At 43.9% G+C, this 24157-nt stretch overlaps 1 protein-coding gene across 1 annotated transcript in view; it reads right to left on the bottom strand.

The window, feature by feature from the left end:
- LOC135509005 (contactin-1a-like) overlaps nucleotides 1-23777 on the bottom strand; it is a 171936-nt gene extending 148159 nt beyond the window's left edge. Inside the window, exon 1 of the mRNA XM_064929285.1 lies at nucleotides 23645-23777. The gene's annotated coding sequence lies outside the window, so the exon portion shown is untranslated. The remainder of the gene's footprint in view (nucleotides 1-23644) is intronic.
- Between the last annotated feature and the right edge of the window lie 380 nt (nucleotides 23778-24157).

Here is a 24157-nt window from a genome sequence, read left to right as displayed (position 1 = left end):
CTGTCTGTCTGTCTGTCTGTCAAGCTCTCTCACTCTCTCACTCTTTAGCTCTCTATCTAATAGTGCAGGTCCCCATATTGCCATGAGGATTGTCCTCCTGTCCCCATGCTGTGTGACGCACGCACGCACGCACACACGCACACACGCACACACGCACACACGCACACACGCACACACGCACACACGCACACACACGGACACAAGACATACAGACACTACACACACACACACACAAACACAACATACACAGACCCACCACAGTGCAGCTGCCCTGCCCTTCACCAGAAAAATCCAGCATCAGAGACCAACATCAACCCATCGGCGGCGTCTGGCGGCAGAAGTAAATAACAATAGCGAGGCTATATACAGGGTATTACGATACAGAGTCAATGTGGAGACTATATACATGGGGTACCGGTACAGAGTCAATGTGGAGGCTATATACAGGGTGTACCGGTACAGAGTCAATGTGGAGGCTATATACAGGGGGTACTGGTACAGAGTCAATGTGGAGGCTATATACAGGGGGTACAGGTACAGAGTCAATGTGGAGGCTATATACAGGGGGTATCGGTACAGAGTCAATGTGGAGGCTATATACAGGGGGTACCAGTACAGAGTCAATGTGGAGGCTATATACAGGGGGTACCGGTACAGAGTCAATGTGGAGGCTATATACAGGGGGTACTGGTACAGAGTCAATGTGGAGGCTATATACAGGGGGTACCGGTACAGAGTCAATGTGGAGGCTATATACAGGGGTACCCGTACAGATTCAATGTGGAGGCTATATACAGGGGGTACCGGTACAGAGTCAATGTGGAGGCTATATACAGGGGGTACCAGTAAAGAGTCAATGTGGAGGCTATATACAGGGTGTACCGGTACAGAGTCAATGTGGAGGCTATATACAGGGGGTACCGGTACAGAGTCAATGTGGAGGCTATATACAGGGGTACCCGTACAGATTCAATGTGGAGGCTATATACAGGGGTACCACTACAGAGTCAATGTGGAGGCTATATACAGGGGTACCGGGACAGAGTCAATGTGGAGGCTATATACAGGGTATTACGGCACAGAGGCAATGCGGAGGCTATATACTGGGTATTACGGTACAGAGTCAATGTGGAGGCTATATACAGGGTATTACGGTACAGAGTCAATGTGGAGGCTATATACAGGGTATTACGGTACAGAGTCAATGTGGAGGCTATATACAGGGTATTACGGTACAGAGTCAATGTGGAGACTATATACAGGGGGTACCGGTACAGAGTCAATGTGGAGGCTATATACAGGGGGTACCGGTACAGAGTCAATGTGGAGGCTATATACAGGGGGTAGCGGTACAGAGTCAATGTGGAGGCTATATACAGGGGGAACCGGTACAGAGTCAATGTGGAGGCTATATACAGGGGGTACCGGTACAGAGTCAATGTGGAGGCTATATACAGGGGGTACCGGTACAGAGTCAATGTGGAGGCTATATACAGGGGGTACCGGTACAGAGTCAATGTGGAGGCTATATACAGGGGGTACCGGTACAGAGTCAATGTGGAGGCTATATACAGGGGGTACCGGTACATAGTCAATGTGGAGGCTATATACAGGGGGTACTGGTACAGAGTCAATGTGGAGGCTTTATACAGGGGGTACAGGTACAGAGTCAATGTGGAGGCTATATACAGGGGGTACCGGTACAGAGTCAATGTGGAGGCTATATACAGGGGTACCCGTACAGATTCAATGTGGAGGCTATATACAGGGGTACCACTACAGAGTCAATGTGGAGGCTATATACAGGGGGTACCAGTACAGAGTCAATGTGGAGGCTATATACAGGGGGTATCGGTACAGAGTCAATGTGGGGGCTATATACAGGGGTACCGGTACAGATTCAATGTGGAGGCTATATACAGGGGTACCAGTACAGAGTCAATGTGGAGGCTATATACAGGGGGTACCAGTACAGAGTCAATGTGGAGGCTATATACAGGGGGTACCGGTACAGAGTCAATGTGCGGGGGCACCGGTGTTGAGGTAATTGAGGTAATATGTACATGTAGGTAGAGTGCATAGATAATAACAGAGAGTAGCAGCAGTGTAGAAGGGGGGGGGGGCAATGCAAATAGTCTGGGTAGCCATTTGATTAGCTGTTCAGGAGTCTTATGGCTTGGGGTTAGAAGCTGTTTAGAAGCCTTTTAGTCCTCGACTTGGCGCTCTGGTATCGCTTGCCATGCGGTAGCAGGGAGAACAGTCTATGACTAGGATGACTGGAGTCTTGGAACAATTTTAGGGCCTTACTCTGACACCGCCTGGTATAGAGGTCCTGGATGGCAGGAAGCTTGGCCCCGTTGATGTACTGGGCCGTACGCACTACCCTCTGTAGAAGAGGTCGACCAATTAATCGGCAAAGCTGATTTTAATATCGATTGGTAATCTACCTTTTTGGATGCCGATTATGGTCGATTATCAAATCAAATGTATTTATAAAGCCCTTCTTACATCAGCTGATATCTCAAAGTGCTGCACAGACACCCAGCCTAAAACCCCAAACAGCAAGCGATGCAGGTGTAGAGGCAGGATTACATTGCAATCCACGAGGAGACTGCGTGGCAGGCTGACCACTTGTTACACGAGTGCAGCATCAAAAAGACCTTGTGGCTGCAAGAAGCCAAGGTAAGTTGCTAGCTAGCATTAAACTTATCTTATAAAAAACAATCAATCTTCACATAATCACTAGTTAATTACACATGGTTGATGACATTACTCGGTTAACTAGCTTGTCCTGCGTTGCATATAATCAAAGTGGTGCCAGTTAATTTATTATCGAATCACAGCCTACTTCAATCTCGCCAAATGGGTGATGATTTAACAAAAGCACATTCGAGAAAAAAGCACAATCGTTGCACAAATGTACCCAACCATAAACATCAATGCCTTCCTTAAAATCAATACAGAGAAGTATATATTTTTAAACCTGCATATTTAGTTAAAATAAATGCATGTTAGCAGGCAATATTAAACTAGGGAAATTGTGTCACTTCTCTCTCGTACAAGCAGAGTCAGGGTATATGCAGCGGTTTGGGCCGTCTGGCTCGTTGCGAACTGTATGAAGACAGGATTACTTCCAAGCAAAGACCGTAATTAATTTGCCAGAATTGTACACAATAATGACATAACATTGAAGGATGTGCAACGTAACAGCAATATTTAGACTTAGGGTTGGCACCCGTTCGATAAAATACCGAACGGTTCCGTATTTCACTGAAAGAATAAACGTTTTGTTTTCAAAATTATAGTTTCCGGATTTGACCATATTTAATGACCTCAGGCTCATATTTCAGTGTGTTTACGATAATTAAGTCTATGATTTGATATTTGATAGATCGGTCTGACTGAGCGGTGGTAGGCAGCAGCAGGCTCGTAAGCATTCATTCAAACAACACTTCACTGCGTTCGACAGCAGCTCTTAGCAATGTTTGAAGCACAGCGCTGTTTATGACTTCAAGCATATCAACTCCAGAGATTAGGCCTGCAATACTAAAGTGCTTATAAGAACATCCAATAGTCAAAGGTCTATGAAATACAAATGGTATAGAAAGAAATAGTCGACACGCCATAATTCCTATAATAACTACAAGCCAAAAACATCTTCACTGGGAACATTGAAGACTCATGTTAAAAGGAACCATGTTCTGAGCAAAGAACTTAACGTTAGCTTTTTTACATGGAACATATTGCACTTTTACTTTCTACTCCAACACTTTGTTTTTGCATTATTTAAACCAAATTGAACATGTTTCATTATTTATTTGAGGCTAAATAGATTTCATTGATGTATTATATTAAGTTAAAATAAGGTTCATTCAGTATTGTTGGAATTGTCATTATTACAAATAATGTAAAAAAATCAGCCGAGTAATCGGTATCGGCTGTTTTGGTCCTCCAATAATCGGTATCGGCGTTGAAAAAATAATAATCGGTTGACCTCTAGTACATACTGTAGTCTACATAGTGATTCCACGGGAGTGAGTACAAATTGTAGTCTACATAGTGATACACAGTGAGTCAGTACACACTGTAGTCTACACAGTGAGTCAGTACATACTGTAGTCTACATAGTGAGTCAGTACACACTGTAGTCTACATAGTGATACACATTGAGTCAGTACATACTGTAGTCTACAGAGTGATACACATTGAGTCAGTACATACTGTAGTCTACATAGTGAGTCAGTACATAGTGTAGTCTACATAGTGATACACATTGAGTCAGTACATACTGTAGTCTACATAGTGATACACATTGAGTCAGTACAAACTGTAGTCTACATAGTGAGTCAGTACATAGTGTAGTCTACATAGTGATACACATTGAGTCAGTACACACTGTAGTCTACATAGTGAGTCAGTACATACTGTAGTCTACATAGTGAGTCAGTACACACTGTAGTCTACATAGTGATACACATTGAGTCAGTACATACTGTAGTCTACAGAGTGATACATAGTGAGTCAGTACATAGTGTAGTCTACATAGTGATACATAGTGAGTCAGTACATACTGTAGTCTACATAGTGAGTCAGTACATACTGTAGTCTACATAGTGATACATATTGAGTCAGTCCATACTGTAGTCTACACAGTGATACACAGTGAGTCAGTACATACTGTAGTCTACATAGTGATACACATTGAGTCAATACATACTGTAGTCTAAATAGTGATACATTGAGTCAATACATACTGTAGTCTACATAGTGATACACAGTGAGTCAGTATATACTGTAGTCTACATAGTGATACACAGTGAGTCAGTACATACTGTAGTCTACATAGTGATACATATTTGATTGCTATTTGTGAGGGAAAGTGAAACGGGTGGGCAGAGAATTGGATGCCTCCCAAAGGATGGTGAAGCACACAGTATCTGTAGTGAAGGGGTTCAGGCTGTATGACAGACTGGCTTGGTTATTTCTAACTATAAGACCTGTAATGACAGTGAATGGAGGAGAGGACACAGATAGGTGAGGCAGGTGAGTAGAGACGGAGGGAGACAGGAGGAGGAGATGGGGGAAGAGACGGGTAGAGATGGGGGAAGGAGATTGGTAGAGATGGGGGGAGGAGACTGGGGAGGAGACGGGGGAGGAGATGGAGGAGAAGGCTGGTAGAGACAGGGGAGAAGACGGGGAGGTAGATTGGTAGAGACGGGGGAGGAGACGGGGAGGTAGATTGGTAGAGATGGGGGAGGAGACGGGGAGGTAGATTGGTAGAGACGGGGGAGGAGACGGGGAGGAGACGGGGAGGTAGATTGGTAGAGATGGGGGAGGAGACGGGGAGGTAGATTGGTAGAGACGGGGGAGGAGACGGGGAGGAGACGGGGAGGTAGATTGGTAGAGATGGGGGAGGAGACGGGGAGGTAGATTGGTAGAGATGGGGGAGGAGACGGGGAGGAGACGGGGAGGTAGATTGGTAGAGATGGGGGAGGAGACGGGGAGGTAGATTGGTAGAGATGGGGGAGGAGACGGGAGGTAGATTGGTAGAGACGGGGGAGGAGACGGGGAGGTAGATTGGTAGAGACAGGGGGAGGAGACGGGGAGGTAGATTGGTAGAGACGGGGGAGGAGACGGGGAGGTAGATTGGTAGAGATGGGGGAGGAGACGGGGAGGTAGATTGGTAGAGATGGGGGAGGAGACGGGGAGGTAGATTGGTAGAGACGGGGGAGGAGACGGGGAGGAGACGGGGAGGTAGATTGGTAGAGATGGGGGAGGAGACCGGGAGGAGACGGGGAGGAGACGGGGAGGTAGATTGGTAGAGATGGGGGAGGAGACGGGGAGGTAGATTGGTAGAGACGGGGGAGGAGACGGGGAGGAGACGGGGAGGTAGATTGGTAGAGACAGGGGGAGGAGACGGGGAGGTAGATTGGTAGAGACGGGGGAGGAGACGGGGAGGAGACGGGGAGGTAGATTGGTAGAGACGGGGGAGGAGACGGGGAGGAGACGGGGAGGAGACGGGGAGGAGACGGGGAGGAGACGGGGAGGTAGATTGGTAGAGACGGGGGAGAAGACGGGGAGGAGACGGGGAGGAGACAGATAAATCCACGCTGGTTGTTATCTCCTACACATATCTCCACAGTCACACTGTAGCATACACACAGTCACACTGTAGCATACACACAGTCACACTGTAGCATACACACAGTCACACTGTAGCATACACACAGTCACACTGTAGCATACACACAGTCACACTGTAGCATACACACAGTCACACTGTAGCATACACACAGTCACACTGTAGCATACACACAGTCACACTGTAGCATACACACAGTCACACTGTAGCATACACACAGTCACACTGGTCCTTACAGCAAGTTGGAAGGACATAGCGAAGAGTACTGCATCACACAGACACACACACACGTTAATATGTGCAAACACACACACAAACACACACACACACACACACACTTCCTCAATCGCATAAACATAACAACATCTCTGAATGTCAGTATGATGTTTCACTCAACTATAAGTCTGACTCATCATTATCGAAATGGACTCATAGCAGACAAGGATGTTTGATGTTGTTTGACTTCATCTCCAGACAACTTGCCGTTGCTAACTAAATATGCAATTAATATGAACAGCAGCATGCATTTGCAGAATTCAAAAGATGCTTTTTCCGGCTCCAAAACGGAAGAAAGGGAATGTCTTCAGGCAGTAATGAATAGATCTTTGAGCACTGCATCGTAGTAATGTCAGAACAACTCACTTTGAAATACGTGGGTGGCACAGATGAACTGTATGGTGATATAGTTAGATTGAGAGAGAGAAAGATCAAATGTCTCTCTGTGGCAGGAGCATTCATGTGCTGTAGTGTTTCAGTGGGGATTTGTGAAGATGTGCTATGGCATTATGACACAGTAAGATTACATCACAGAGGACCAACCAATCCTGGCCCAGATGTGACTGCATCACTCTAGCTAATGTCCTGTTGTTCTGTTGTGACCCGGCCTGACTGCATCACTCTAGCTAATGTCCTGTTGTTCTGTTGTGACCCGGCCTGACTGCATCACTCTAGCTAATGTCCTGTTGTTCTGTTGTGACCCGGCCTGACTCCATCACTCTAGCTAATGTCCTGTTGTTCTGTTGTGACCCGGCCTGACTGCATCACTCTAGCTAATGTCCTGTTGTTCTGTTGTGACCCGGCCTGACTCCATCCCTCTAGCTAATGTCCTGTTGTTCTGTTGTGACCCGGCCTGACTCCATCCCTCTAGCTAATGTCCTGTTGTTCTGTTGTGACCCGGCCTGACTGCATCACTCTAGCTAATGTCCTGTTGTTCTGTTGTGACCCGGCCTGACTCCATCACTCTAGCTAATGTCCTGTTGTTCTGTTGTGACCCGGCCTGACTGCATCACTCTAGCTAATGTCCTGTTGTTCTGTTGTGACCCGGCCTGACTCCATCCCTCTAGCTAATGTCCTGTTGTTCTGTTGTGACCCGGCCTGACTCCATCCCTCTAGCTAATGTCCTGTTGTTCTGTTGTGACCCGGCCTGACTCCATCCCTCTAGCTAATGTCCTGTTGTTCTGTTGTGACCCGGCCTGACTCCATCACTCTAGCTAATGTCCTGTTGTTCTGTTGTGACCCGGCCTGACTCCATCACTCTAGCTAATGTCCTGTTGTTCTGTTGTGACCCGGCCTGACTGCATCACTCTAGCTAATGTCCTGTTGTTCTGTTGTGACCCGGCCTGACTCCAGCCAGGGGGCCACATCAATCCAAATGGCTCTGCTATTTAGTCAAGGACAAACACTTCTTTACCTTCCTTTATCCACTCTCATTGCGTATGCAGCGAGAGGCTGGTGGCGTGTCAGACCCTTGAGAGTGGATCCAGTGGGAAACTCTTAGGGTAGGTAGCGTGAAACTGGAGCCCGAACTGTTTGCGGAGGCTCGCCTACATCGAATGCTAATGCGGCACACATCAATGGGCTCTTCTAAGGCCCAATTCTGCCAGGGGGCCCCGCGGGCCAGGGACATCAAGTAGCAGCCAGCAGAGAGACAAGCTCTACACAAACACAAAGCAGCAGCAACACAGTGCAGGCCCACACAGCCCACGGCCGGGTCCGGGATACCAAGTAGCAGCCAGCAACAAGCACTTCACAAACACACAGCAGCAGCACAACACAGTGCACAGCCCTTCAGCACTGGGACAGCAGCCACAGGACAGGAGCTGGATTGGGGGTTGTACTCGTAGTTAAGCTGTTGATTGGGGGTTTTACTCGTTGTTAAGCTGTTGATCAGGGGTTTTCCTCATGGTTAAGCTATTGATTAGGGGTTTTACTCATGGTTAAGCTGTTGAGCGGGGGTTTTACTCATAGTTAAGCTATTGATTGGTGGTTTTACTCATGGTTAAACTGTTGATCAGTGGTTTTACTCGTGGTTAAGCTGTTGATCGGTGGTTTTACTCATGGTTAAGCTATTGATCGGTGGTTTTACTCATGGTTAAACTGTTGATCGGTGGTTTTACTCGTGGTTAAGCTGTTGATCGGTGGTTTTACTCATGTTTAAGCTATTGATCGGTGGTTTTACTCATGTTTATGCTGTTGATCGGTGGTTTTACTCATGGTTAAGCTGTTGATCGGTGGTTTTAATCATGTTTAAGCTGTTGATCGGTGGTTTTACTCATGTTTAAGCTGTTGATCGGTGGTTTTACTCATGGTTAAGCTGTTGATCGGTGGTTTTAATCATGGTTAAGCTATTGATCGGTGGTTTTACTCGTGGTTAAACTGTTGATCAGTGGTTTTACTCATGGTTAAGCTGTTGGAAGGTAAAGAAACGAAGAGTGAGAACTCAATTGTTCTTCTATCTTAGTCATTAACACTCTTTCTGGTCCTCTTACCCTCTGTCTCTCTCTCATTCTCTCGCTCTCCCTCTTTTCCTTGTTCCCTCTTTCAATTTCTCCCACTCGCTCTCTCTTTCTCAAGCCCCTCTCGTCTCTATCCACTCACTCTCTTCCTTTCTCTCTCTCTCTCTCTCTCTCTCTCTGGCCTTGCTGATCTTTTGCAAACTCAATCTCTCTCTCTGCTGCTCGGTTCTTTCTCTCCCTGTATGTTTCTTCTCAGCCAAGCTTTTGTACAACATCATAGCTCATTTAAAGGAACACCGGCGAATTCTAAATAAGTGTTAAATCAATAACAACCCAATGTTGGTCGTGACTTTCGTAATTCAAAATGACAGTAATAAACATTAGCCCTGGCCTGGTCCTTTGTAGTACACAAGGTGATCCCAACCTCCATCACATCGATTCAACTGAGCACCACAACAACCTCTCACTGAAGAACAATGTGATTGAATGCTGAACGTTTTCAGAATGATCAAATAGCACAGTGTACGAACACCTCTCCAAATGATCCAAACCTTTCATAAACAATAGAAATAGGGGAGTAATATGGATATGTATGGATGTAATCTTGATAAGATGAGGAATCTAATAATGCGCAGCTGGCTCCAGACGGAGGCAGTAAATTACCAGGGTAGAACAACACACGGGCTTTTATGAATAATGGGGATAGCAGAGGGACTCGCAGAGCAGAACACGAGTTCAAATACTGTTTGAACATTATTAAATATAGAGTTGAAGTTGGAAGTTTACATACACTCATTAAAACTGGTTCTTCAGCCACTCCACAAATGTATTGTTAATGAACAAACTATAGTTTTGGCAAGTCGGTTAGGACATCTACTTTGTGCATGACACAAGTCATTTTTCCAACAATTTTTACAGACAGATTATTTCACTTATAATTCACTGTATCACAATTCAGTGGGTCAGAAGTTTACATACACTAAGTTGACTGTGCCTCTAAACAGCTTGGAAAATTCCAGGAAATGATGTCATGGCTTTAGAAGCTTCTGATAGGCTAATTGACATCATTTGAGTCAATTGGAGGTGTACCTGTGCATGTGGATTTCAAGGCCTACCTTCAAACTCAGTGCCTCTTTGCTTGACATCATGGGAAAATCAACCAAGACCTCAGAAAATAAATTGTAGATCTCCACAAGTCTGGTTCATCCTTGGGAGCAATTTCCAAATGCCTGAAGTTACCACGTTCATACATACAAACAATAATATGCAAGTATAAACACCATGGGACCACGCAGCCATCATACCGCTCAGGAAGGAGACGTATTCTGTCTCATAGAAATGAATGTACTTTGGTGTGAAAAGTGCAAATCAATCCCAGAACAACAGCAAACAACCTTGTGAAGATACTGGAGGAAACAGGTACAAAAGTATCTATGTCCACAGTAAAACGAGTCCTCTATCGACATAACCTGAAAGGCCACTCAGCAAGGAAGAAGCCACTGCTCCAAAACCGCCATAAAAAAGCCAGACAACTGTTTGCAACTGCACATGGGGACAAAGATCATACTTTTTGGAGAAATGTCTGATGAAACAAAATTAGAACTGTTTGGCAATAATGACCAGGAAAATGGGGGAGGCTTGCAAGCCGAAGAACACCAGCCCAACCGTGACGCACGGGGATGGCAGCATCATGTTGTGGGGGTGCTTGGCTGCAGGAGGGACTGGTGCAGTTCACAAAACAGATGGCATCATGAGGTAGGGGAATTATGTGGATATATTGAAGCAAATATATCAAAGCATCTCAAGACGTTAAAGCTTGGTTGCAAATGGGTCTTCCAAATGGACAATGACTCCAAGCATACTTCCAAAGTTGTGGCAAAATGGCTTAAGGACAACAAAGTCACGGTATTGGAGTGTCCATCCTAAAGCCCGGTACCTTATCTGTGCTTGATTGAGCTTGTCTGTTGCATTGGAACCAATAGAAAAGTCCCAAAAGTGCAAGCCCCTCCCACCTGGCACTCCAGGCTGGGCTAAAGCAAACACTTCTGGCTATATTTTTAACAAACCTAATGCAATGGTCAATCTAAGCGCAGAAGGTAGCTCTATAGGTTCAGGTGTGTCAGAAATAGTTTTGCTATTTTCACTTTCATTATTACAATTATAGGCACACACGCTGGCATTGGCGCAAACGGTCTGGGCTTTGATGAATAAACAAGTTATTGTTTGTTAAAAGGCTTACAGAAACTAAAAAACATATATCTTCGCGTTAACTTGAATCCATTTGCATTCCACATTGTTCTAAGTAAATGTATGTATTCAATAGCATTCACACTGATATAGGAGCTCGGCCTAGTGTAAATGACATTATGGCTGACCCATGGACATGCCAGACTTTGTCAATAAGCAAGATTAAATTAATTATTGATAAGGCCCAAAAAATAGAATGAATCATTCTAATCAAATTGTAAACAAAACAACAACTTGTTTTAAATAGGCTATGTCACACTTACAGGCACCATCATTTCTCCCCGTGGGCATATAATACTAAAACAACACTGACTATTGAGGGTTGTACGCACATCCAAAACGGGACCTGCATGCTAAAATAATGTGGGCCTGCCTACAAAGCATAGATAAAAAGGGAATGTCAGCTCACTGTTGAACTCCGCTCAAACGTAATATTTTAATAAAGCTTTGGATGATTAAGATTTATTTCAAAGCGGTCTCAGGAGCCAAACCCTTTTTTGACAGTCTTGACTACTTTGCAATTGCATTGGGCAGGACAAATAAAACGAAAGGGGAAAACACATTCATTTTGTATGTTTCTAAATACAAAGTATACAGGCACCAACAGCACATTAGGCTACTCTTGTTCCATGTGCATATGGGTAGTGTGCGTCACGGATGGATGTGCTGCATTTCCGCTGTCAAAACCAACTGCGTTTACCGCTAAACAGCTTTTGGTTGGTCTTAAATATACCTACCAACGCTGCCTGAAATTAACACTTCGGATCGTGTTTTTAAGGACATGCCTAAATATTTCCAACCCCTCCCATCTAAGTGCAGGCGTACTGCTCTTAGATAGGTATATTGCTGAACCTGGCGATAGGGTTGGAAAATGTCAATGCGGCAGTTTTTACGTGACGAAATTGCATTTGACACTAGCGCCACCTTAACTCCGCAGAAAATAGAGACCTCAGATTTTTTTGAAAGATTTTAAATAGTATTTGAACCCATGACTGTTTCTGAGTGAGGCCCATTTCTCTGTCTGAGAATGAGCGGTGTTAGTGTTAGCTTCCCATCCCTGCCAGGGATAATGGGATTTCTGGGTTTTAAATGCACTTCAGTCTGTCTGGAGCCAGTAGGAAGGTAAACCATTGATCCATAAACAAGAAAGGGAACACATGATGCTTTAAATGTATAATGAGGCTTTCTCCAAGAGCAGTATGCTGTCCATCTCTGTGTTCCACACACACACACACACACACACACACACACACACACACACACACACACACACACACACACACACACACACACACACACACACACCTTCGCCTGTTGGCTGCAGGGCTGGCAGTGCTATTAGCCTTTCATCTGCAGCAGCTTCCCACTCACAGACCCTCCCCCACAAGAGGCTCGAGGTCACACAGCAATACAGCTAGTCTACGGATGCATCCTAAATGCCACTCTATAGCCTATGGGCCCTATGGACGCGGGTCAAAAGTAATGCAGTATATAGGGGGAAAGGTGGCTTAAAGAAGCAACTAACTTCTCCTTCACACCAAGGGCATTCCTGATTACAGTTAGAGCAGCCTTCCAGTCCGTCAGTTATTCAACCCATCACCAAGACAACTACTACAGACTTTATTACCATCTAGTTCAAATGCAGCAGGGCCTGTCATCTGTCATGCAGGAGGCGTTGGTGTTATCCAATATAGCCCATATGTCTGCCTCTTTCAACAAACACACATTCAACATTCAATCAAATGCACTCCAGCCTCACGGCTCTGCAATCTGCCCCCGACCTAGCCGATCACTCACGCCTGTGTGCAATCATAACTTATCCTTAATGGCACAGCACGTTCCTGACACTGGTTTCGGATGATTTACACGACTGAAAGGATTCAAAACACATAGGTAAATGATGGACGAAGTGGTGGAGGTGTTGAGGAAGACTTAGTCATGTCCCTGTCCTGCTCCCTCCAGGCACCATAGCAACAGGCAACAGAGAGAGGCCCCAGGAAAAGCTCAGAACCAAGGAAGGAATAGTACTGTGTTCTTAATTGGAATCACAGTGATTCTATAGCATTGAAGAGGATTCCAGGAAATGTACTAAATGTACATGCACAGATATCATGATAATGACTTGTGTTCTTAATGGATCTCTACAGCTGTTCCATCTCTGAATAAGGGGATATAAACTACAGCTGAATAAGGGAATATAAACTACCGCTGAATAAGGGAATATAAACTACCGCTGAATAAGGGAATATAAATTACAGCTGAATAAGGGAATATAAACTACCACTGAATAAGGGAATATAAACTACAGCTGAATAAGGGAATATAAACTACCGCTGAATAAGGGAATATAAACTACCGCTGAATAAGGGAATATAAACTACCGCAGAATAAGGGAATATAAACTACCGCTGAATAAGGGAATATAAACTACCACTGAATAAGGGAATATAAACTACCACTGAATAAGGGAATATAAACTACCGCTGAATAAGGGAATATAAACTACAGCTGAATAAGGGAATATAAACTACCGCTGAATAAGGGAATATAAACTACAGCTGAATAAGGGAATATAAACTACAGCTGAATAAGGGAATATAAACTACAGCTGAATAAGGGAATATAAACTACCACTGAATAAGGGAATATAAACTACAGCTGAATAAGTATGTGCATATACAAGTACAGAAGATATCATGACAATGAGGACAGATTAGTAAAGAAGGATTAGGGTTTATCTAAATAGGATTAAACATTGCTGAGAATGAGTATTTAACTAACAGCTTCATCAAATGCACAGCAACACATCAGGGCCTGTATTCACAAAGCCTCTCAGAGGGAGCAGTCTGAGCTCAGAAACCATGGTTCTGGTGGAATAGGTCTGCATTCTTATCACATCTCCACAGCAGAGATGACAGATGTGACTGTTTGTTCTGGTGGAATAGGTCTGCATTCTTATCACATCTCCACAGCAGAGATGACAGATGTGACTGTTTGTTCTGGTGGAATAGGTCTGCATTCTTATCACATCTCCACAGCAGAGATGACAGATGTGACTGTTTGTTCTGGTGGAATAGGGTGTGTCTGCATTCTTATCACATCTCCACAGCAGAGATGACAGATGTGACTGTTTGTTCTGGTGGAATAGGGTGTGTCTGCATTCTTATCACATCTCCACAGCAGAGATGACAGATGTGACTGTTTGTTCTGGTGGAATAGGGTGTATCTGCATTCTTATCACATCTCCACAGCAGAGATGACAGATGTGACTGTTTGTTCTGGTGGAATAGGTCTGCATTCTTATCACATCTCCACAGCAGAGATGACAGATGTGACTGTTTGTTCTGGTGGAATAGGGTGTGTCTGCATTCTTATCACATCTCCACAGCAGAGATGACAGATGTGACTGTTTGTTCTGGTGGAATAGGTCTGCATTCTTATCACATCTCCACAGCAGAGATGACAGATGTGACTGTTTGTTCTGGTGGAATAGGTCTGCATTCTTATCACATCTCCACAGCAGAGATGACAGATGTGACTGTTTGTTCTGGTGGAATAGGGTGTGTCTGCATTCTTATCACATCTCCACAGCAGAGATGACAGATGTGACTGTTTGTTCTGGTGGAATAGGTCTGCATTCTTATCACATCTCCACAGCAGAGATGACAGATGTGACTGTTTGTTCTGGTGGAATAGGGTGTGTCTGCATTCTTATCACATCTCCACAGCAGAGATGACAGATGTGACTGTTTGTTCTGGTGGAATAGGGTGTGTCTGCATTCTTATCACATCTCCACAGCAGAGATGACAGATGTGACTGTTTGTTCTGGTGGAATAGGGTGTATCTGCATTCTTATCACATCTCCACAGCAGAGATGACAGATGTGACTGTTTGTTCTGGTGGAATAGGTCTGCATTCTTATCACATCTCCACAGCAGAGATGACAGATGTGACTGTTTGTTCTGGTGGAATAGGTCTGCATTCTTATCACATCTCCACAGCAGAGATGACAGATGTGACTGTTTGTTCTGGTGGAATAGGGTGTGTCTGCATTCTTATCACATCTCCACAGCAGAGATGACAGATGTGACTGTTTGTTCTGGTGGAATAGGTCTGCATTCTTATCACATCTCCACAGCAGAGATGACAGATGTGACTGTTTGTTCTGGTGGAATAGGGTGTGTCTGCATTCTTATCACATCTCCACAGCAGAGATGACAGATGTGACTGTTTGTTCTGGTGGAATAGGGTGTGTCTGCATTCTTATCACATCTCCACAGCAGAGATGACAGATGTGACTGTTTGTTCTGGTGGAATAGGTCTGCATTCTTATCACATCTCCACAGCAGAGATGACAGATGTGACTGTTTGTTCTGGTGGAATAGGGTGTGTCTGCATTCTTATCACATCTCCACAGCAGAGATGACAGATGTGACTGTTTGTTCTGGTGGAATAGGGTGTGTCTGCATTCTTATCACATCTCCACAGCAGAGATGACAGATGTGACTGTTTGTTCTGGTGGAATAGGTCTGCATTCTTATCACATCTCCACAGCAGAGATGACAGATGTGACTGTTTGTTCTGGTGGAATAGGTCTGCATTCTTATAATATCTCCACAGCAGAGATGACAGATGTGACTGTTTGTTCTGGTGGAATAGGGTGTGTCTGCATTCTTATCACATCTCCACAGCAGAGATGACAGATGTGACTGTTTGTTCTGGTGGAATAGGTCTGCATTCTTATCACATCTCCACAGCAGAGATGACAGATGTGACTGTTTGTTCTGGTGGAATAGGTCTGCATTCTTATCACATCTCCACAGCAGAGATGACAGATGTGACTGTTTGTTCTGGTGGAATAGGGTGTGTCTGCATTCTTATCACATCTCCACAGCAGAGATGACAGATGTGACTGTTTGTTCTGGTGGAATAGGGTGTGTCTGCATTCTTATCACATCTCCACAGCAGAGATGACAGATGTGACTGTTTGTTCTGGTGGAATCGGGTGTGTCTGCATTCTTATCACATCTCCACAGCAGAGATGACAGATGTGACTGTTTGTTCTGGTGGAATAGGGTGTGTCTGCATTCTTATCACATCTCCACAGCAGAGATGACAGATGTGACTGTTTGAATAGAGAAGGCAATAGCAAACAGAAACCCACAAACCACTAAATCATACAAAATCATCTGTTCGGGCATGAGAAAGGGAATCTTTCAAATGTGTGGCTTCTAGGTTAGCCACATAATATTTGGACAAGAAATCAACATTCAACAGTTTATCTGCTTGTTGTTTATCATTTTTTTGTTACACTGTGACTGCCAAGGTGAGAATATAAACAGTTTTACTAGACAAGAGGTCTAGTAAGAGGTATGATATTTATGCCTCTGTAATTTTCTCACTCATCATTATCCACAATTAATTTAGGACTATTTGTAATCGTCCACATTAATGTAGAAGTGTTGAGAAACATATTTTATTCTTATTTACAGTAAAAGTGACGCCATAATGTCACGGCCGTTGAATGAAGAGGACCAAGGTGCAGCGTGGTGAGCGTACATATTCTTTTTATTAGAAAACACTACAGAACAAAACAATAAACACTACATAACAAAACAATAAACACTACAGAACAAAACAATAAACACTACAGAACAAAACAATAAACACTACAGAACAAAACAATAAACACTACAGAACAAACCGTGACGCTAAAGGCGATGTGCCATAAACAAAGTCAACTCCACACAAAGACAGGTGGGAAAAAGGGCTACCTAAGTATGGTTCTCAATCAGAGACAACGATAGACAGCTGTCCCTGATTGAGAACCAAATAGTAAAATTGTACTGCTTTAATACACATAAAAGTGAATTTGTCTTCTGGTTTTGTTTTTTCCTTTCAATAAAGAGCAAGACAACCAGGTGAGGGGAATTCTTACTAATTAGTGACCTTAATTCATCCATCAAGTACAAGGTTGGAGCAAAGACCCGCAGACACTCGGCCCTCTGTGGAATGAGTTTGACGCATGTTCTAAACGGTTCACCCAATATGGATGAAAATACCCTCCAATTATAGCTGACAGTCTGAACTTTAACCTCATAGTCACTGAATCATTTCACATCCAAAGTGCTGGAGTGCAGAGCCAAAACAACAACAAATGTGTCACTGTCCCAATACTTTTGGAGCTCACTGTATGTACCATAGTCAACAATCCATGCTTGCTCTTTCTCGAGTAAGAAAAGCTCTCTATAGTGTCTTACCCTTTGTGGAAAATCGCATTATTTCACATGAAAGTTCACATGTGAAAACGTGTTTTTGGAACACTTCAACGTGTAGTTTCATGTTGTCACATGCTATCACATTAACTTCACATAAGATCAACATGTTTTTTTGGGACACTTTATGTGTTAGCATGAGAAATTCACGTGTTTTTTCCGCAAGGATACACTTATTTTGGGGGGAAACGACATAGGAATAGAGTTTCTCTACCTTGATATACATAACCTATATGTGCATTTTCCAAATAAATTCTGTTTGGACAATGTATTGGACAAAATCTAGGTCTATAATATCCAGCTAAACAGATGGTTCGAGCCTCCCCAGTGAGAATACAGCCCACACAATGAGTAATGTAAAATAATCTCTCTGCTACATAGCTGGTACACATAGGTAAACTTGACACTTTAAGCACCAACGTTAATTAACATGTCCACACCACACCACATGAAGAGACTTTACTTACTAATTAGTGAAAACTTGCCTTTCCCTGTTGACTTGGTCAGAGTTTCCTTCTGATCATCGTTATATATGGAGTAATATATGGAGTAATATATGGAGTAATATATGGAGTAATATATGGAGTAACCTCTTTAGCATCCAGTATGTCGCCACCAAAATAGAATTAGCTATTAGAAGGAACAAATATCGTCAGGGAACGAAATTGAAAATATTGGAGCCAAGACTGATAAGGGTAAGATGCTAAGCCACCAAAATAGTTGGCACTCACGCTGTCATTGACGTGGATTTAGCGGTCACAGACCAATATTATGAGAGAGAGAGAGAGAGAAGGGAAAGAGAGAGAGAAAGAAAGAGTACAGAACATAACATGTTAGAGAGCGAGAGAGAGAGGGAGCAATCTCTAAAACTTAAATTAGCAGTGGAAGGGCCACCCTTTGTAATCTACTTCTAAATTAGGTGCACATCTCCCCAAAGATGTACTTTGTATTGTAAAAACTAAAAATACCTCAGAGGTAGATTGGAAGTCAAGAGACGAACTACAGAAATGTTCAATCCTCTTGTCAAATTGAACCCAGTAACAATCCCATAGAAAGTAACTTACTAAGCAACAGTCCAAATCTGATGATTTTTTCATCAAGTGTTATGGAAAGCAAGGCTATTTTAGTAATTGTACAACCAACACTCAGTTACAAACCAAAATGTAAAGTAATGATTATAACATTTCATACATCACTACTTGTATATTGTCGCGTCCCAGATGTACCCTTATTCCCTATACAGTGCACTAGATTTGATGACATTTGGGACTCACCCTATGAGTGATACAGGCCTACTGGACAAAGACAGTTCCCATTTACCATCAACCTCATCACTACCAGTTAATACTTTCAGCCAATGCGCCACCAAACGTATCTGACATCTATCAATGTCATCTTCTTTACCCTGTGAGAGCAGCAATGGAGGTAGATAACGAGTCAATTTCCTAAAAGTCCTCTTTGTCTAATGGAACAGTATTTTAAATGGAAAGGCGATAATCTGATTCATACAGCGTGTGGTTCTAATCCTGAATGCTGATGGCTTAAAACCGCATTCCAGACGGTGTCTATTCCACAAGTTACCACTGGCTAAATCTATGACATTAAAATGCCTATTTACTGCACAATCCACTGTCTCCTCAGCCCAGCCAGGCAATTTATAAACTTGATCTCCTCTATAAAAAGCATATAGATATTATTTCAAATTTCTTTTAGACTAACATTATTAGACTATATCATAGTGTAAAGGCCTCTGCAGGGGTATGGTAGTCTATATCATAGTGTAAAGGTCTCTGCAGGGGTATGGTAGTCTGTATCATAGTGTAAAGGTCTCTGCAGGGGTATGGTAGTCTATATCATAGTGTAAAGGTCTCTGCAGGGGTATGGTAGTCTGTATCATAGTGTAAAGGTCTCTGCAGGGGTATGGTAGTCTGTATCATAGTGTAAAGGTCTCTGCAGGGGTATGGTAGTCTATATCATAGTGTAATGGCCTCTGCAGGGGGTATGGTAGTCTATATCATAGTGTAAAGGTCTCTGCAGGGGGTATGGTAGTCTATATCATAGTGTAAAGGCGAGGAAAACCGTGAGAGACAGAGGGTGGAGGAGAACCCTGAGAGACAGAGGGTGGAGGAGAACCGTGAGAGACAGAGGGTGGAGGAGAACCCTGAGAGACAGAGGGTGGAGGAGAACCGTGAGAGACAGAGGGTGGAGGAGAACCGTGAGAGACAGAGGGTGGAGGAGAACCCTGAGAGACAGAGGGTGGAGGAGAACCCTGAGAGACAGAGAATGACAAGACTGTGGCACATACAGATATTGGCAGTAGGGACTATAGATACAGATATTTGCAGTAGGGTCTATACAGATACAGATAAGGCACTGGGAACTGACTCAGGGTCCCTTTTCAACCCCTCTAGGGTTGAACAGAGGCCCAATGGCCCAGTGGGACCAACCATTCTGAGACAGGAGAGTGAAGAATAACCCACAAACAGAGATAATGACAGGCCTGCAGCACAGACAGATATTGGCAGGGGGGGAGGGACTATACACATTCAGAGAAAAGCCAGAGCACAGAGCACAGAGATGGCAGTAGAGACTGGGGGTCTTTCTCTTGCTCTGAATTGAACAGTGGAGGGGTCTGTGTCTGAACAAACAGAGAAGATGATGAAGACGTCATGTCTCTGTGTGTCTCACAGCTAGACAGCTAGTCGTACCATTAGTGATCCTCTCTCTATTGATCGAGACTTTGGTGAAATAGCTGGACAATCTGAAGAGATCATCGAGACAAGAGCATCAATCTAAAGAGACCATCAAGACAAAAGCATCACATGTTTGTCAGCAGGATGGGGAGAAAGGCGGAAAGGGGAGTTCACTCCACCACCATGAATTTAGCCTTAAGGCTCTCGCACATCACACCGAGTGTGGATATAGCGTTCGTCTGCCGATCGTTCAACATGCTGTGTTTTAGAGACCTCACTTGAGGAATGGTGTTCATTTTCAATAACAACAAATCTGGAAATGTCTTTCTTCTTGAATGGCCAACATTGCCTTCCATGTGACCAAACAAACATTGCCTAACAATCTAAACCCCTCTGAGGCCAAATGCCAGGCTTGCCAGCCAATTGGAGTCCCAGAGTACCTTCATTATCAAACCCAAATCTCCAGACTGGCTATCTTAGCTCTCTCTAAGCTAATGCATTGACTCTCTGCCAAAGAGCTTTGGAAAGTTTGGATTTGGGAAGGAACGTCTTGGGACAAATCTAATCTTGCAGAAAGTCCTTAGAGAGTACCTTGATCTTAAATGGCAGCCGTCCAGGACCTCAACTTTCCTGCTTTGGAAATCACTGATTAAGAACTAAGAGGGTTAGTCAGTTTGTTAGGAATCTGTACCAATTCAGTAATATTACACCAACAACATGTCTCTAGTGAGTATCATTACATAAAGTCAACTGTGCTGGGCTGTGGACCTGAAGTACTCCAAAAACCAGCAACACTCCAACTATATCAGTCTGAAAATACACATACGGTGTTTTGATGGCTTTGCCATTGTGTGGTTGGCTTGGACCATGTAGCAGGGCCAAGATCTATGTTGTAGCCAATGTGTGTGGTCTCTTCATAGCCAATGTGTGTGGTCTCTTCATGGCCAATGAGTGTGGTCTCTTCATGGCCAATGTGTGTGGTCTCTTCATAGCCAATGAGTGTGGTCTCTTCGTAGGCAATGAGTGTGTTCCCTTCGTAGCCAAATGAATGTGGTCTCTTCGTGGCCAATGAGTGTGGTCTCTTCGTGGCCAATGAGTGTGGTCTCTTCGTGGCCAAATGAGCGTGGTCTCTTCATAGCCAATGAGTGTGGTCTCTTCGTGGCCAATGAGTGTGGTCTCTTCGTGGACAATGAGTGTGGACTCTTCGTAGCCAATGAGTGTGGTCTCTTCTACTCAACAGGTTGATCATGCCACAGGCATAGATCTGACGTACCAAACACTTCTGCTTCTGCACGTACCAAACACCAATCACTTCTGCTTCTGCACATACCAAACACCAAACACTTCTGCTTCTGCACATACCAAACACCAAACACTTCTGCTTCTGCACGTACCAAACACCAATCACTTCTGCTTCTGCACGTACCAAACACCAAACACTTCTGCTTCTGCACGTAGGAAACACCAATCACTTCTGCTTCTGCACGTACCAAACACCAAACACTTCTGCTTCTGCACGTAGGAAACACCAATCACTTCTGCACGTACCAAACACCAAACACTTCTGCTTCTGCACGTAGGAAACACCAATCACTTCTGCTTCTGTACGTACCAAACACCAAACACTTCTGCGTGGGTTTCATCCCTATAATTCATCATGAATATCAGACCCTACTGCCAATGAAAGAGAGAGGAGTTTCTGTTGAGTTCTATCTCTGTGAAAACGGATAGGGTGCCGATGCACACAGGATTTGCTTTTTTTCTTCCTTGCCAACTTTTTCATTTATTGAATTTAAAATTAGCCAGCCCTGGCATTTCAGGTTGCTGAGCCTAAATCAAGGGATGGCTTATCTGACCATATCTCTGGGTTCAATTGAATCACAGTAACACTGACAGAGGACACCTCAAACCCAATGACCGCTCCAATCCCACTGAGGTTGCCAATTTGAAATGCATGATAGGACACACAGCGCTGCCTGGGCCGAGCCAGCCATGTCTTGGAGGGCCAGTGACTGTTATTTAAAGTGTTCCTCATCTAGCCTAGCTGACAGACTGCTCGGGCTGACCCTGTTCCAAAGCACAGAGGGAAGAACTTATGTAAAATATCCAAACTTAATTTCCATCCAGCTCTGCCTGGCAATGTAAAGCCCAAGATGCAGACCTGGGCTGGTAATTCAAGGGTAATTGATTTATTTCAAATTCTTTGAGAATTTGATTGAGACTGCCTGGAGCGCTGGATGGGCGTGGTTTGTACTTATGGAACCATTACATTGGCTCCATAGTGCCAAGAAAGCTTAATCAAGTAGCTGAATTATCTGAAAGAAAACAAATACTATTTGAACCCAGGTCTGCTATGGTATACAACAGGTCATAGGACAGCCGGAGATGCATTAGTAGTCCAGTTTATAAAATTCAGCCCCTACAAAACAAGCCAATGTATCTGCTACAGGTTCAATATTGACACCCTGCCCAGGTCCTTCAGTTGTCAATCTTTCAGGTATCTCAGATGTCAGTCTTTCAGATGTAACAAATACTGTACGAACGCTAAGTTATCTAATAGACAGCTAAGCACTGCCACTGTTGACTGGAGAAAGCGTCACTACATCTACTGTGTAACAGTGTTGCTATGGGTTGCAGTAATGACTTTGATCTCGGAAGCACCTGTACACGTCATGCAGAAAGAAATTCTAGCTGCAATTAACTAAAGCAGGAATTCAAAATGATAATTATTTTATAATCCAGCGTGTCCAGTTATAATGTATCGTTTATAGCGCATACAGTAAACGTCCAGTAGCTAGAAACCCGAGAAAAGCCAGGCAGGACGCGCCCATGTTACCTTTGCTGACAACCTGTCTGACATTATAGCGGAATGAGGTGGTTTCCTGACGTTTTGAAATTACAATGAACCCAGCGATCTATATCTCCTGCCGTACGCAATGAATAATAATGAAAATGCATATTCATCTTGCAGGGATTTGACTGTTGGAAGTGGGTAGCCTGCTGTTTTTTAGCTTAATAAATAATCAGGAAAGGACAAGCGAATAGCCCCTAGAATAACCACCTCTAATGGTATCGATATTATGCCACCGGTAGGCAATTTTATACGTTCAAGGTTTTATGAATGACATAATTAATTAAGCACACAGGTGTTTAATCATCCGTAATGTGGATCAAATACAAACACACTATCCCTCCCCTAAAAAAACTATGCAGCCAGCACTCTGATCTGTCTGTCTGTTGAAGAAAAAAAATGCATGCCTCTAATTTCACCCAGAATAACGTTTTCCATCAACGTGAAAACAGCATCCCTTCAAGATCATCTCTAAAATCTCAGTTTTGCAGTTGGGCAGAATAGAACGAGAACGCATGTTGCACAAACTTGTCAAAATTGTCTACGATTCTGCATTGCGGTAGGTTCCATCACTACATTCCCATCTCAATCACTGGAAACAACACTGATTCCCTCGCTTTTGCCCATTGCTGCATAGACCCAGATTTTCTAGAAATAATAAAATAAGACATAGAATCAATGAAGCTGTTCATCTTCTTACCTGCAATAGCAGACGATCCGTCCGTCCGATTAGCCTTCAAGACTCACACCTGGATCAACAGCACTGCATCTCCGGGCGCTCAGGAGCTCAGATCCGGGAAGAAACTGACAGGCAGCAGAGTCTCTGCCGCGTCCTCTTCGATTGGATAGAGGGCTATGACATTAGGACATGGGGGATGGGGGGGGGGCGCTATTTCATTGGGAGACCGGAGAAGCTATCCAGTCCAAAATGTGTTTGTTTCAGAACAAACGACGTGGCGGACTCATAGCTGAGTGTTGTTTTAGTTATTCTGCACTGTGATCATCATATCTTTTAGTTTCAGCATTAGCTGTAATCTAGGTTAGATGACAGCAACACTTCAATGAGAAAGTGTTGTGTAGGCTATGCATTAGCCTATTATATTTGAGAATGGCGTTGCCTGAAGCATTCTACATGATTAAAGAGAAGGTATGGGTGTGCTATGTCTCCGCTACAGCATTATGCGCTTAGATAAAGTGAAAGGCCTTGTGTCGC

Source organism: Oncorhynchus masou, chromosome 22, assembly GCF_036934945.1.
Source record: "Oncorhynchus masou masou isolate Uvic2021 chromosome 22, UVic_Omas_1.1, whole genome shotgun sequence".
In the NCBI taxonomy this organism is placed as follows: Eukaryota; Metazoa; Chordata; class Actinopteri; order Salmoniformes; family Salmonidae; genus Oncorhynchus; species Oncorhynchus masou.
This window is presented reverse-complemented; position numbering and strand designations above follow the sequence as displayed.